Source organism: Aptenodytes patagonicus, chromosome 2 (assembly GCF_965638725.1).
Source record: "Aptenodytes patagonicus chromosome 2, bAptPat1.pri.cur, whole genome shotgun sequence".
In the NCBI taxonomy this organism is placed as follows: Eukaryota; Metazoa; Chordata; class Aves; order Sphenisciformes; family Spheniscidae; genus Aptenodytes; species Aptenodytes patagonicus.
In genome coordinates, this window is record NC_134950.1 from 133,686,450 (window position 1) to 133,700,188 (window position 13,739).

At 38.8% G+C, this 13,739-nt stretch overlaps 1 protein-coding gene across 1 annotated transcript in view; it reads left to right on the forward strand.

Annotated features, from left to right (window-relative positions):
* Positions 1-13,739, forward strand: part of JAZF1 (JAZF zinc finger 1) — a 207,223-nt gene that overhangs the window by 59,331 nt on the left and 134,153 nt on the right. The gene's annotated exons all lie outside the window — the stretch shown is intronic.

The window sequence follows — 13,739 nt, forward strand, 5'->3', positions numbered from 1 at the left end:
GTTAGCTTGATGGACTGTTCTGACTTTCTTAACTCAAGAAAAATTCTGTCCTTTTCCCCTCTCAAAAACTGTTCATACACAGTAGATTTACCACGATTTTTCAAACTAGGTATTTTTTGGAAGGCCTTGGGATGTGGAATTCGTGAAATGGCAAATGAATTAAATACACTAATTGTCTATCCTTTAAAAGGAGTGAGGATGCCTGTGCATATGTGTACATGCATGTGTGCATACATCCAGTCTCCCATACACAAACTGACTTTCAGATCATTTAGAATATGGAAAATACTTCTTTGGTGACTGTAAAGTGCACATAAAAAATTTTCAAGCTTCTTTTACAGAATCATAGAATGGTTGAGGTTGGAAGGGACCTCTGGAGGTCATCTGGTCCAACTCCCCTGCTCAGTCAGAGCCACCTAGAACCAGTTGCCCAGGACCATGTCCAGATGGCTTTTGAATATCTACAAGGATGGAGAGTCCACAACCTCCCTGGGCAACCTGTGCCCGTGCTCAGTCACCCCCACAGTAAAAAAGTGTTTCCTGATGTTCAGACAGAGCCTCCTGTGTTTCAGTTTGTGCCCATTGCCTCTGGTCCTGTCACTGGGCACCACTGAAAAGAGCCTGGCTCTGTCCTGTTTGCATCCATCCTCCAGGTAGTTATATACATTGATGAGACCCTCCTGAGCCTTCTCTTCTCCAGGCTGAACAGTTCCAGCTCTCTCAGCCTTTCCTCCCTCATATGTTCCAGTCTCTTCATCATCTTCATAGCCCTTCATTGGACTCAGTACCCCAGGTGTGGCCTCACCAGTGCTGAGGCGAAGTCACCTCCCTTGGCCTGCGGGCAACACTTCGTCTAATGCAGCCCAGGATACCATTCGCTGCCTTTGCCACTAGGGCACATTGCTGGCTCATGTTCAGCTTGGTGTCCACCAGGACCCCAAGGTCCTTTTCTGCCAAGCTGCTTTCCAGCTGGGTGGCACCCAGCAGGTACTGGTGCCTGAGGTTGTTCCTCCCCAGGTGCAGGACTTTGCACTTCTCCTTGTTGAACTTCATGGGGTTAAGAGTTCTGTGAAGGATCTATGTAAGTTTCATAAGCTGAAAATAATTTCCAGGCTCAGCTATAAAGTGTGCTCTATTTGGCTTCATTTTAGTATGTCCAAATGTTAAACCAGTTGAATTTTTTCAGTTTATCTGGGGGGTGAAAGGGAAGGCACGAACTTTTTCTTTGTTAACTAGTGCTATTATGAAAGTTTGTAGCAAGTCAGAAATGTATACTGTATTTTTTTCTCATGCGAGCAGTCTGTACAAAAATAAATCCCATAGGATCTGACTATAAATGTTTGCTTTTAAACCAATACAGCTTAATATTTTCAAGCAGAGTAGACATACTATTGTGACTGTGTTACCCCCAGGTTTCTGCGTTTTCCTCAAAGAGCAGGTAGCTGCTGATAAATTAACCTACCACACTTAGTCACATAGAAGTAAATGAAATATAATCCTTATCTTTGAATGTTCTTCATATTGCCTTTATTTTGTACCATGGCTACTGGTGTTTTGTAAGTCTTTGAATTTTCTAAAAGCTGCGGCTAGCATAAAATTGGAGGCATAGGTCAGACTATGAGGATCAGAATAGTCTTTGATTTTCTTCCCCTGCTGTTCCTCCTGAAAAAGGAAGAAGGAACATCTATTTGGTGAACTGAATTTATTTAGAGGACTTCTAGATGCCACAGTAAAGTTTGCTGTGTGTTCCCAAATGAATAGACAGAGTTCTACAGGTCTTGTCATGCTATGGTGCCACAGGGACAGATACGTGAAACAAGGAAAAAAGGTAAAGTTGGCTAAGTTTTGTTAATACTCCTCTAGATTTAATTGTTTAACTTTGAGTCCACTGTTGGATTTTATTCTGTTGTCATCATTCACAAGATGATGGCGAGAATCTTGCAAGTAGCTTGTGGTCCAAAGATCTGCTCAAAACTTAGGTTGAAGAGAACCAGGTGGAACTGCTGAACCTGGAGGTGAAAATGTGGCATTCGTGCTTTTTTCTAAAAAATGTGGATGCTTTTTAAAAATACAGAAGATGGAACACTTCATTAAAAACACATAAAAAGATAGGTATTACATTGCAAAAATTTGTTAATGTGTTTTTTCAGTTACTGTGGCCCATAAGAATGTTCCTTGCAATTCTGAAGCGTATTACTGTTCATGGCACTTTTAAGAGTCAAACATACTAGCTACTTTAATCGGGATAATAATTTAGAGTGTCAAAAGGGTAGTGTACCTTCTCAGCATTTCCATTTGGTATTATTTTACTCCTTTAATAGTACTTTATAGTTCCCAACCTTACCTCAATTAGCAGTACTGACAGATGCTAGTTCAGCATTTTACCTCTAGCCAGTAGGGCTTTCTTTAGAATAAATGTCAGTAATTTTATGTTGCTAATTTGAGGTGATATACCTACATGTAAAATTACATTTTAACTTTCTTGTTATACTTGCAGTGAGAGATGGCAGCATAAAGAAATAGAAGTGAATGCACCTGAGAGTTCAGAACTAGAAGGTTCATTATGGAACTTTTATAGCTCATTTTGAGGTGTACTGCAGTTTTTGTTAACTATTTCTTCCACTCTCCATCTATTTCCCCTGACATGTCTTTCCTCATGAGATTTTTTTATTTTAAAAACTGTTTCATTAGAGGCTTTGGGGAAAAGTGGGGTTGGGATTTGGCTTTTTAAAGATCTTTAAATGCTGTTAAATGCCACTTCTTAATCATTGCTTGTTTAGTGAAAAGACATTTGTTAGTACACTAAAAACTTCTCTCTGAAAAATGTCAATACAAGTGTCATGTAGGTAAAATAAGGAAACATGATGTTTCTTAAAGTCAGGCTGTTCTTGAGAAAGACCTTAAGGAAACTTGTCCCTGTTAATAGGAAGCAAGCAGAAGGAAAATATTTCTGAGAAGTATGCTGCTGATCAAGCACAACAGTCATGACAATACTAATGATTGGTATCAGCAGATGCCACCAAGAAAAGTCTGTGCTTGGGCATTGTTCTCTAATTCACCGTGCAGAATAGAGGGGAAATTGCATGAGAAGGCAGAGCTGCAGCTTAAGATTAAAAGAAATTGCAGTATTAACTATTCCATAAATTACCTGGGATTCATTTTTAAAGATGGTGTATTTTTACCTGTATAGTTATGTATTGCAGTCTTTCTTCAGTGAGGTGTTTTTGTAGTAGTTTAGATTGTACTGCAAATTCTCTCAGTCAGTTACTAAATTACACTTTTATCTATTTGGTAAAGAAAAATACCACGTATGTGCATGCTAATAACTTCACCTGAGGCAGCAAATCTGGCCATACATACTGATTGGAAAGTAAACCAGTAATTGCCACGTAGGAGGAAATAGATGCTTTCTACTGCAGTACAAAAGCCAGTATACTGATTAAAGAATTTACTTTCTCTTCTTCAGTATATTCTCATACCTAAATAGAAATTTCCAAGGCATAGAACTCGGATCTTAATTATAAATAGTATGGAATTGCTTAATGTAGAATAACTTGTTTCTTGTTTTTGCAACACACATTTAAAATTGTTCCTAAATGCCATTCTTTATAAAAAGAGTTAATTGACACTTCCCATGTCATTGCATAGTTGTGAGTTTTTCTGTAGTCTTTGCTTTACTGTGTGGATATGCATTGATTACTGTAAAGCAATTTCAGTGTTTCAATTTCTAAAATTAAAAAAAAAAATAGCTTAGTGCACTGTCTAATCTTCAGTCATTCTGTACATGAGAAATCTATAAATTTACATAATGACTGTAATTTTAATTTAATTGTAGCTGCAGAAATAAACTTGGCCTAATTTTGAGTTGAACAAGAGCATCATGTTCATAAAGGTTCGATTAAAAATAGCAATGGTGTTTTTCAAAGAAATTGAAAAATATTATCAAAGCCTCTTTAACACAATAATAAATTTCTTAATAATTATTCACTTATCTCTCACTACCGATCTGAAAATTTTATAATATTAGCCTGTGTGCATCTCCCCCTGCCCCCCCAGTTAATTTGATTTTTGGCGGGGGGTGGGCTGGGATGGGTGGCACACAAACCAGACAAGTTAACAGAAAAAGTAGAAAAATTTTCAGTTCATATCACTTGTTATTCTGCTAAAGATGAAATGTGCCATCGCTTTTGGGTAGCATGAGGGCTACTACTAGCAGTCATCTAACATAGAATGAAATTACATATGTCATTTTTAGTAAAAGGTCAGCATTTCTTTCAAAAAAGTTGTAGAAACTTTTTTTTTTTTCCCCCTTCCAAGCTAGGTACACAGATTTCTTCTTTTCTCTGCCTTGAACTTTTGGCCTTGCCCTCAAGAATATGGGTGGTATATGTTTTAAAATTGATATATTAATGTTGAGTTTTTATTGTCACCGTTTCTGTTTGTGCGCCTTTCAAATCCTTCATTTGTTTGTTTCTGAACTTTGGACGTATCGTAAAAATGTCACCATTGTGGCTGAACATTAAGCACCTTCCCATTTTGCTCTGGGCCGTTGAAATAAATTTGGACCAGGTGCTCCTCTCATAACAGAAGTCCTTGATGTGCCCTGATAGCGAGCGGGAGAGCGGAAGCTGTCAGCCTTCAGCTGGCTTGAAGAATGCAATTAGTGCAGTTTTAATACTGTTGAGGGACCCCATCCAATCAAAGCTGTTTGGGTTAAGCCAAGTTTAGGATCCTAAACATGTACTTTAAGCACGTCAACTTTGTCTTTTTAGTCCGAGCGAATCTGTCATTCCCACACATTATGTGAGGGTGGTTTTTTGTGGGTGGTTTTTTTTTTTTTTTTGCTTGGTTGGTTTTTTGTTGTTGTTGTTTGTTTGTTGTTTGTTTTTTTTTTTATACTAGGAGAGATACTCCCATTCCTTACCAACTCGCTGTTATTTTATCTGTTAGCTTTGTCTTTATGGCATTATTAATACTTGTGGTTCAAAGCATTTATTGTCAAATTAAGGCTTAAAATGCATTTTTAAATGTCAAAAGTGCCTATGCCTTTACATAAACCCTAGATTAGGTAAATTCATAAGCAGTTCATCACTAGGTTTTCCACATTTGGCTGGTGAAAGAAAAGGGAACATCAGTACAGATCAGAACACATGAAGTATGTAGAAAAAACCCTAGAAAGCAGGCAGTACTACAATAAGGTACTATTTTTACTGAAGACTTAGCTCGAGTTAATTTCAAAACTGGGTGTGATTCATCGATATCAAAAGCAAAGGGTCGGAAAACTTGCAGGCTCATCCTTTGTTTTTTTTTCTTCTCCTTTGTTTAATTAGGATTTTCAAGTTTACTTGTTGCTTCCTCCATTGCTCAGTGTTAGGGTTGACTTCCCTGCAATTAATGCTTCCCTGAGGGATGCTCCTCAGCTGGATGTTTCATTTGTTTCCCTGCTTTCCCTTTGTTGGTAAAATTGTGGCTCAGTTGCCTGTTTTGAGCCTCACTAGGTTGCAAAGTAGATAAGGAAAGTAGATAATGAAAAGAGTTTTTTGGTAAACTGTGTATATTAGGGATTTTTTTTTTCCCATTGGTTGGGTTTTGGGGTGGATGGGATGGTTTTTTGCGTAGTCTGACTTTCAAGATCTACCTAAAAGAACAAAAAAGTAACAGCTGTCTGCTCTGGTGCCTCCCCAGGTAAACTGTAGTTTTTCAGATGAAGATGGGGAGGGAGGGAGTAGAAAGTGAACTTGGTTTGTGTGGGATTTGATAGACCAAATTGTGTTTTGCTATGTCTTTGGTTAAGTCAATGGCATTAGTGGCTTAAAAATACATGATTGTCTTACTGTGAGTTATGATTGCTTAGTATGAAAACTCTAACTGTGTTCATAACTTACTGCATAAAGACATTTCCAGGGCTTGGTTCTTTGTCATGAGTTGGAAAGGGAAGTACTTTGTGCTTTCTAAGTAACTGTCACCCATTTCAGGAATTTTTATATATGTATATGGAAACTAGAAAAAAGCCCAACTTACTGCCTGAGTTTCCTACTTAAAAGGCTGAAAGGAGGAATTACAGACTGGTTATCTTAATTTTCGTTCCTCAGAAGATACTGGGGCAAATAATTGAATAACAGAGAGAGTAACAACAAACTGTGGTGGTTGTTCTTTGCTGATGTCTGCTGCTTCTTCACAGGGAGCATCTCTTCCTTCTCCCTTGTCTTGTCCGTGCTAAGCCTTTCACACAGCTTATGAGAGCGCCATGGTGTAGACGAAAGTACTGTAAGAGGAATGCCAAAGTAGAAGGGAATTGGCTCCAAGCAGACAGTGATGGGCAGACTAGGTTCTGGACTGAACACTCGTTCTGTGCTTTCGTTTGCAATGCTTCAGGCAGTGTGAGTTAGTACAGGGAGCAAAACAATAAACTCCTCTCTGCCATTAGTTCCTACTGCCGCCTTTCCTACTGCTGGTGACTAATTCTTGATCCTTTCCAGTGGTGTCTGGCCTTTCCCCCCTCAGTCTGAAATACAGAACAGAGTCTGTGTTTCACTGCTGTTAGTGGTGCTGGGAAGGCCAAGAGCTGCAATGGTTAAGTCCAGTTTTGAGTCAACAAAAGAAGTGGGCCAGCCGAGCTTAGTCCCAGCTCCCAGAAGAGCCCTCAGTGGGTCAGACCTGATGCTTTGTAAGAATCAGGGAGAAATTTGTGTCCTTTTGACTCCCCCAAATGCATATTTGGGCAAAAAGTGACCACCTGAATTTGCAGTAAGAAAGATTTGGGTGTGATGGAAATAGTTTGAGACTGGTATCTCTGTTTCTGGAGGTTATTTAAGGAAATGCTAGCCTTTTGGCAGATGAGCAGACTAGTTAACCACCTGAGGTCCCCTCTCATGTTTTTTGGCCAGTTGTAACCAAGTTTGCCATTGGGATGAAGATGCCAGAGAGGTGGTGTACCTATTAAATTTTCTGAAGAAAGACTCCTTTTATGCCCTCAGGTCGTGGAAAGGCTATGCGGTCACCTGGTGCCTTATTTTGTCATCCGGTGTGATGGAGAGATGATGAGTGCTGTAAGCACAGGGAAGTATTCAGGAAGAATTAATCATAGAATCATAGAATCATAGAATCATTGAGGTTGGAAAAGACCTCTAAGATCATCGAGTCCAACCGTCAACCCAACACCACCATGTCCACTAAACCATGTCCCTAAGTGCCTCATCTACTCGTCTTTTAAATACTTCCAGGGATGGGGACTCCACCACTTCCCTGGGCAGCCTGTTCCAATGTTTCACCACTCTTTCAGTAAAGAAATTTTTCCTTACATCCAATCTAAACCTCCCCTGGCGCAACTTGAGGCCATTTCCTCTCGTCCTGTCACTAGTTACTTGGGAGAAGAGACCAACACCCACCTCGCTACAACCTCCTTTCAGGTAGTTGTAGAGAGCGATGAGGTCTCCCCTCAGCCTCCTTTTCTCCAGGCTAAAATGCTGTGTTAAATATCAAAGAATTGACTTCCCAAGCAACGTTTCTTTCCATACTGATCCTCTGGTGTTCATTCATGTTTTCATCTCAGTCAACATTTCTTCTGCCACAGGAGATGAGTTTGTGGGAAGTTTTTGAGCCTCACTGGAGCTTGCGAAGCATGGCTTGTTTGCTTTTCATTGCAGAGAGTCTGTCCTTTGCAAGAACTGTGTGTCAGGCTGTACCACAGGACTGTCTTGAAAGCAGTAGTGTGAGCCTAGCTTGGGCAAGACTACAAGTGAAGTCAATAGCCCATTTTTAGTTCTTCCGGATAAGGCATTGTCTGGCACGGTGCCTAACAGGGGGCTGTAGTAACTGGAAAACTGTTGAAGCCAGCACATTGCCCACAGGCACAGTGCCTAGATCGAAAAAGTGCTATCAATCTCCTAATTAAAGAAAAAGAAAAAAAGAGTATGTATTAGAAGTTCATTACATCTCCCTAAAGCAATTATTTTTTGAAGTGTAGGAGTCAGATTTTTGTTATTTTTTTTAAAGACTAATATAATTTAAACAAATATTAAATTAAAGAACTGGATGAATTTTAGACAAGGGTAATACTAAATGTGTTTCATTTCTGTGGAAGAAAAAAAATACTTGCTGCATTTGACTTGACTTCCTTCACTTCAGTAATTACTGAGTATTTTAAATATGCAAGAGCTATGTCTCATCTGTAATTACGATTATTTGCTTTCCTGATGCATTGAGGATGGTGAAGGTAATGATTCGACTGCAAATTCAAAGCAGGTTCTGCTCATAAATTATTTTCCTTCTCTGTTGCAGATCTGTCCTTGCAAGCCGTCTGCCATTTGAGCATATTTTTGTTATCACTTGCAGACACTTTAATCAGCTCTAAGTGCTGTCACTGTGGATTAGAATATTTGTAGATCAGGAGGGCACAAAAAGAGGAAAGGAATTGCAGGAAAAATATTTGGAAGCAGCGGAGAAGTAGAAGTAGCTTTGAACATGTCAAGTTATCAGTTCTTCCACGGTCCAAAGCAAATAAAGTGTTGGAGCTCTGCAGAGAAATATACTCAGATTTTGCTGTCATAACTCTCAGCAGAAACTGTATAGCAGAGAGGCGGTTGCCAAACTGCTGCTTGTCTGATGCAGAGATGGGATGTTTTCCTGAGTGGCAGAGAGGAGGAGGGTGTTAGAGGAGGCAGCCCTCTGTGCCTTTTAGCAAGTTAAGATAGGAAAGCAGAAAGTCCTTTCCTTGCTGAATGTGATTTATGGCTTAGGGTAGTTGTTTGCCTAGTATCAGTCAGGAGGTGATGAATGCTGGTACAGGGTTTTACTCTCATAGTAGGGATGGTTCCTGTCCGACACGCATGCCCACATGTGAAATGGTTGACTGTCCTCTCTTTAATCCCTTTGCTGAACTTGACAGCAGTTAATACAGTCTAAGCAGTAGCTATATTTTATGGAGGATTATAGGGAATAGCTTTACGTAACATTTAACATTGCCTTTTCTGCAGTAGCAGAAAATCTGTCTGTGCCTTATGCTTTGTGCACAACCAGTGCTAGGTAATTCTGTGCTCCTGCTGTCGTATAGCTTGACTTAACCATCTGTGGAAGTACAAGCACTAGTGATTTAGCATTTGCAGGGCAACCAGACCTTGATGAAATGCGCAAGCCCTTCTCCTTAAAACTACTGTGAGCTATATCTCTGAAGCTGTAATATCTGATGTATTGACCTTCCTCCACACACATACCTACACAGTGTTTGAACTGTAAGTTCAGTTTTATGATACCTCTACAAAAGCTGGAAGTTATTGAAATACTAAAGAGAGAAATCTTCAATCTGTATTTTCTAAGGTTCCACATTTACATTATGCCCTTTGTTCAGCTCCCCATGCCACGGGAATGCTATGTCCTCATGCCTGAAATGCCATCTGAGTTCCTGTAATTCTCTTAATGGTGTCCTGAAAACATGGGGCTTATGAAGTGGTCATTTACCTATGAATGAACGTGTGCATGCACGTGTAGATGTGTGTAAATACATCTGTACATCTTGTCTGTACATGTGCACATATATACAGAAATGTAGTGTATGTGTGCATATGCGTATATATCTACACACAGAGAATTTGTTACCATCTGCACACAGAGAATTTGTTACCTAGTCAAGAGATAGTATGGTATTCAGTGTTTTGTATCTACCTGTATATATGGGGCACTGAGATAGAGAATACAGCCAGGGTAGAATATAAGAATATGATCATGTGAGATCACACTAGAAGCCTTTCTGCTTGTTAGCGGGATAAACAAGGAGCTTACTTCATTCATCAGTGCAAGTTAAGTGGAACACAATGCCCATAGGCTTAATTTGGTGTCTCAAAAACTAGAATAACCTCGTTCAGCTATGATATAGCGTGTACAACAAAAACAAATGAAGTCTGTCGCTGTGTTCAGCAAGCCTGGGTATAGACTGTGCCATCACACATTGATGGCAGCTGCTGGTGTGCATAAGGGATGAATTTCTGTGGGTTTTTTTTCCCCTCTACCTCAGATGAATAATAGTTGGCAACTTAGTAGCCACCTGAACATGAAATGAGTTTTCAGTTCCTGGATTTCTGAAGTAACCTTTTCAGAAACCTCTTTAAATTATATGAATTCAAGACTCAAGAGTTTCGACCTCTTGAAACTCTCTGAGTCTTGAATTCATATAATTTAAATTGTGGAATCATGTCCTCTCCCTCGTAACAGTTTTTAAAATTCTCCTGACTTAAGCTGAACAAAGATTTCTGCATAGTGTCTGTCAATGACTGTTCACTCTTAGAATAAGTACCCTTTATTTACTGTTCAAAAAAAGCCAAGAATAAAAAAACCACAACCTTCCTGTGGAATGGTGGTAAATGATTGAGATTCTTCTGTAAGAATAGGTAGCAAGGTCTGTAGTTATGTTTGGCTTAACTGTTGCTGTTACTTTGAGACAAGGTTTTATGACAGTTTGATCAGCTATCAAAATACAGTTGTATAAATCAGAAGACCAGGCATATATTCTTATCAGTGGTAAACCAATAAGAGAATTAAATTAGGTGAATAATAATAAATAGATAATAAAAATAAGATCAGTATGAGCCTAAGAAACAAAAAAAACCCCTAAATCCAGCAGCAGTAACTTTTAGCAGACTGTTAAAACATAAAGTTGTGGTTCTTACTCTGTAACTTCAAAGAGTAAATGCGGGAGTCCCATGGGGAAATATTGTTGTCAGTGTTACTCTTATGAAAAAAAGATGTATGGTTATTATGCTTTATAATCTACAGGTCGAGGGTTTTTGGTGGTTTTTGTTTGTTTGTTTGTTTTTTTACAGGGTCTACTCTACAGTGAGTATCTTTAATATCTTTCCTAAAGTTAAAACTAAAGAAGTCTTTCAAATTCTGGATTGATGGTACGTTGTTGCATGCAACCTTTTCATGCTCACCAGCCTCAGGGATAGTGTATGCATGTGTATTTATGAAGAGACAGTCCATGAGTCATATTGACCCTTTAAGACCAATGTGGACGTCAAAACACAGGGGAGCGTCTGTGTTTTTATACATGTAGCTGACTGCAAATACTAATCTTTATGGTAGGAAAAGTTCCTACTGGAACATGTATAGATGGTTCAGTGTGTCTTATTAAGGTCCCTCAAGCATTTCCATTTAGAGAGTTTCAACACTTACCTTCTTTTCTTTTCTCTCTGAACAGAACAAGAGAAGGCTTCTGTTGTGTACCTTTGCCACGTATCTCGTGAGCATGTGGAACTCTGCTCCAATGGATGAGAGCTGACCTTTTTAGGTAGAATATGCTCCTTTGGATTGCAAGAGAAGCAGCCTGACTACGGGGCAGGCAGAGAAGCTTGTGAGTAACAGGGGAGAGGAAGCAGGGAAGGTAGTAGTAGAGATCTGAAAGGGAGAGACGTGCTGATACTTGCAAGCAAAGACCCATATTCAAGTCAAAGACATGACCAGCTTTACAGTTATTTTATGTGTAAAATGCCAGGGATCAAAAACAAGGTATCACTGAGCAGGATCAGTTAATAAACCAATTAAAATAATAAAGCTTAAAGTTAGATAAGCTTAGGTGTATAATGTTTTGCTTTTTACCCAGCATCTCCAATTGGTAGGGAGGCTGTTAGCAAGAACATGAGATGATATTTTTTTAATTTACTTTCTTGTCATGTTCCATGCTAGAGGAGAATTAACACTACTATCAGTAAACTGGGCAGGATCATCTGGAATTGGAATAAGTGGTACTTTAGAGGGTACCTCACTGGAAACAATATTTGATAGCTGAGATGGGTCAAAGACTTTCTGGAAAATGTTTGTTTTTCTTGGCAGCTCTTTTTAGCATTCCAAGAGGAAATCAGGTAATGATACCAAATAATAGCTTTTCTGCAGGAAGGTACCAAAACATTATCAGTTTGCCTAGCAGTCTCCTATTTGAAAGACCATAGGGTTTCAAGGTAAACTTCAAGCTAGAATAAGCAATGAAAATTATTAGAAGAAATATATATAGTAGGCAGGTTCAAAAAAGACGTGTTGGGATATTGGCAATGTGTTTATGTTAAGGAGATGCGTGGTGTTGATAGATGTCACTCAAAAAGTTCAAGGCATTAATTTTGTGAAAACTGTTGTGAAACCAATTTGAAAATTAGAGTGCAGAGAAGTACATTATTCATAATAAAGTTTACTCCAGTTACCAAAAGATAGATAGACGTTAATTAAAGAGATGCTCCTTTGTTAGCTGTTATAAAAATCTCTTAACTTCAGAGTCTTCAAACTCCGAAGTTATTTCAAAATATCAGGAAGTAGCAGGCTTGCCAAGATGCGTTAAAGTGATAAAGACACTTGAAAGAAATTCAGAAGGAGAGATAACCTTCAAGGCAATAAAAAGCCACATTGGTGTAACTCCAAAAATAGATTGTATGGAGATAAATATGTATAAGGTCTTTCACAAACCTGTGTGGACGTGTGCTTTCGTGGGAGAGCATTGGTGTGTGATCTGTAAGTGAATACTCCAAATTGGTGCGAAATACAATGTGCCCTTTGTGAGAACTTTTGGTAAACATACTAGCAGAAAGTGAAATGGAAAAAGGAAAAGGAAATAAGTACTGTCATCTCTTGTGCAGAATTTTTTGGTAGCTTTTACTTGGGGAGAAAGTTCTCTGATGGAAAAGGAAAAGGTATTTTTAAATTGTGAAACCTTCACTAAAAAGACGGATACTTGCTGTCATAATTTGTCTGTATTGTGAAAACATTTATTTACATACTAATTTGAAAAATACTTCTGGGAGGATAAATAGGGTTTTCTTCTGTTGAGTGAATACAGCATCCTGAACATTGCACTTCCCTTCAAGCAACCTCCTCTTAAACTGCTTGATTGTTACTTCACTGCATCATGTCTCTTTTAGACAAAAATAAGCTGTGATAGCCATTTTTTGTTTTGATATTTAAATAGTAACATTATGTATACCAGCTGACTTTGTCCACTTTGGAATAGCTGGCTTCTTCCTTGGTTTCAGCCATCCACTTTCACCTCTTCTGTTAGGAAGAAAGATACAATGGTGGCTATGGACAGGAGGTTTCTGCTTCTTCTAAGAAGGTGTATTTATTCAGGTGAAATTATAAGATTGCTTAGAATTTTGCTTTCCAATTGTCCATGGATGTGTGTGGTGTTGGTTGTTTTTAGCATTTCGCAGTTTTCGCAGCACTTAAACATTGCCAACATTGTACTGCAGTACCTGAATCTATTGTTCTCTCTGGTAGTACTACTCAAAACACTGGTCCTTCTAAGGAATCATCTTTTACCCTTAATCTACAGTTTCAAAGCTGTGACATCGCTTTGAAGTTTCCTGTTCATATATTATCACAGGGGAAGCTGGTATGCTGTTTGACAGGGACTGTGGGGTGAAGGACTTGGGGTTGGGGGGCTGCTTTTTCTCTGGACACAGTTTTGCACCTCAAATGAAAATTCCAACACAGGCTATTTAAAATGCTGCTTTTATTCTTGCCTGTTAACTCTCACAATTGAAACCCTAAGGAATATTTGAAAAGTGCTGGTCACAATTTCACAGGTAATAGGATCATAAATAAACATCTATATGCAGATAAGGACTTAACAGAAATCCATCCCATGAAGGAAAGCCTACTCTGCAGCTCTGAATTGCTGGATTTATCTCAATAACATGCAAAGTATAACAAAATACATGTGCACAACACCCCCTAAACAATTAGAGATATCTATCCTGTTGTGG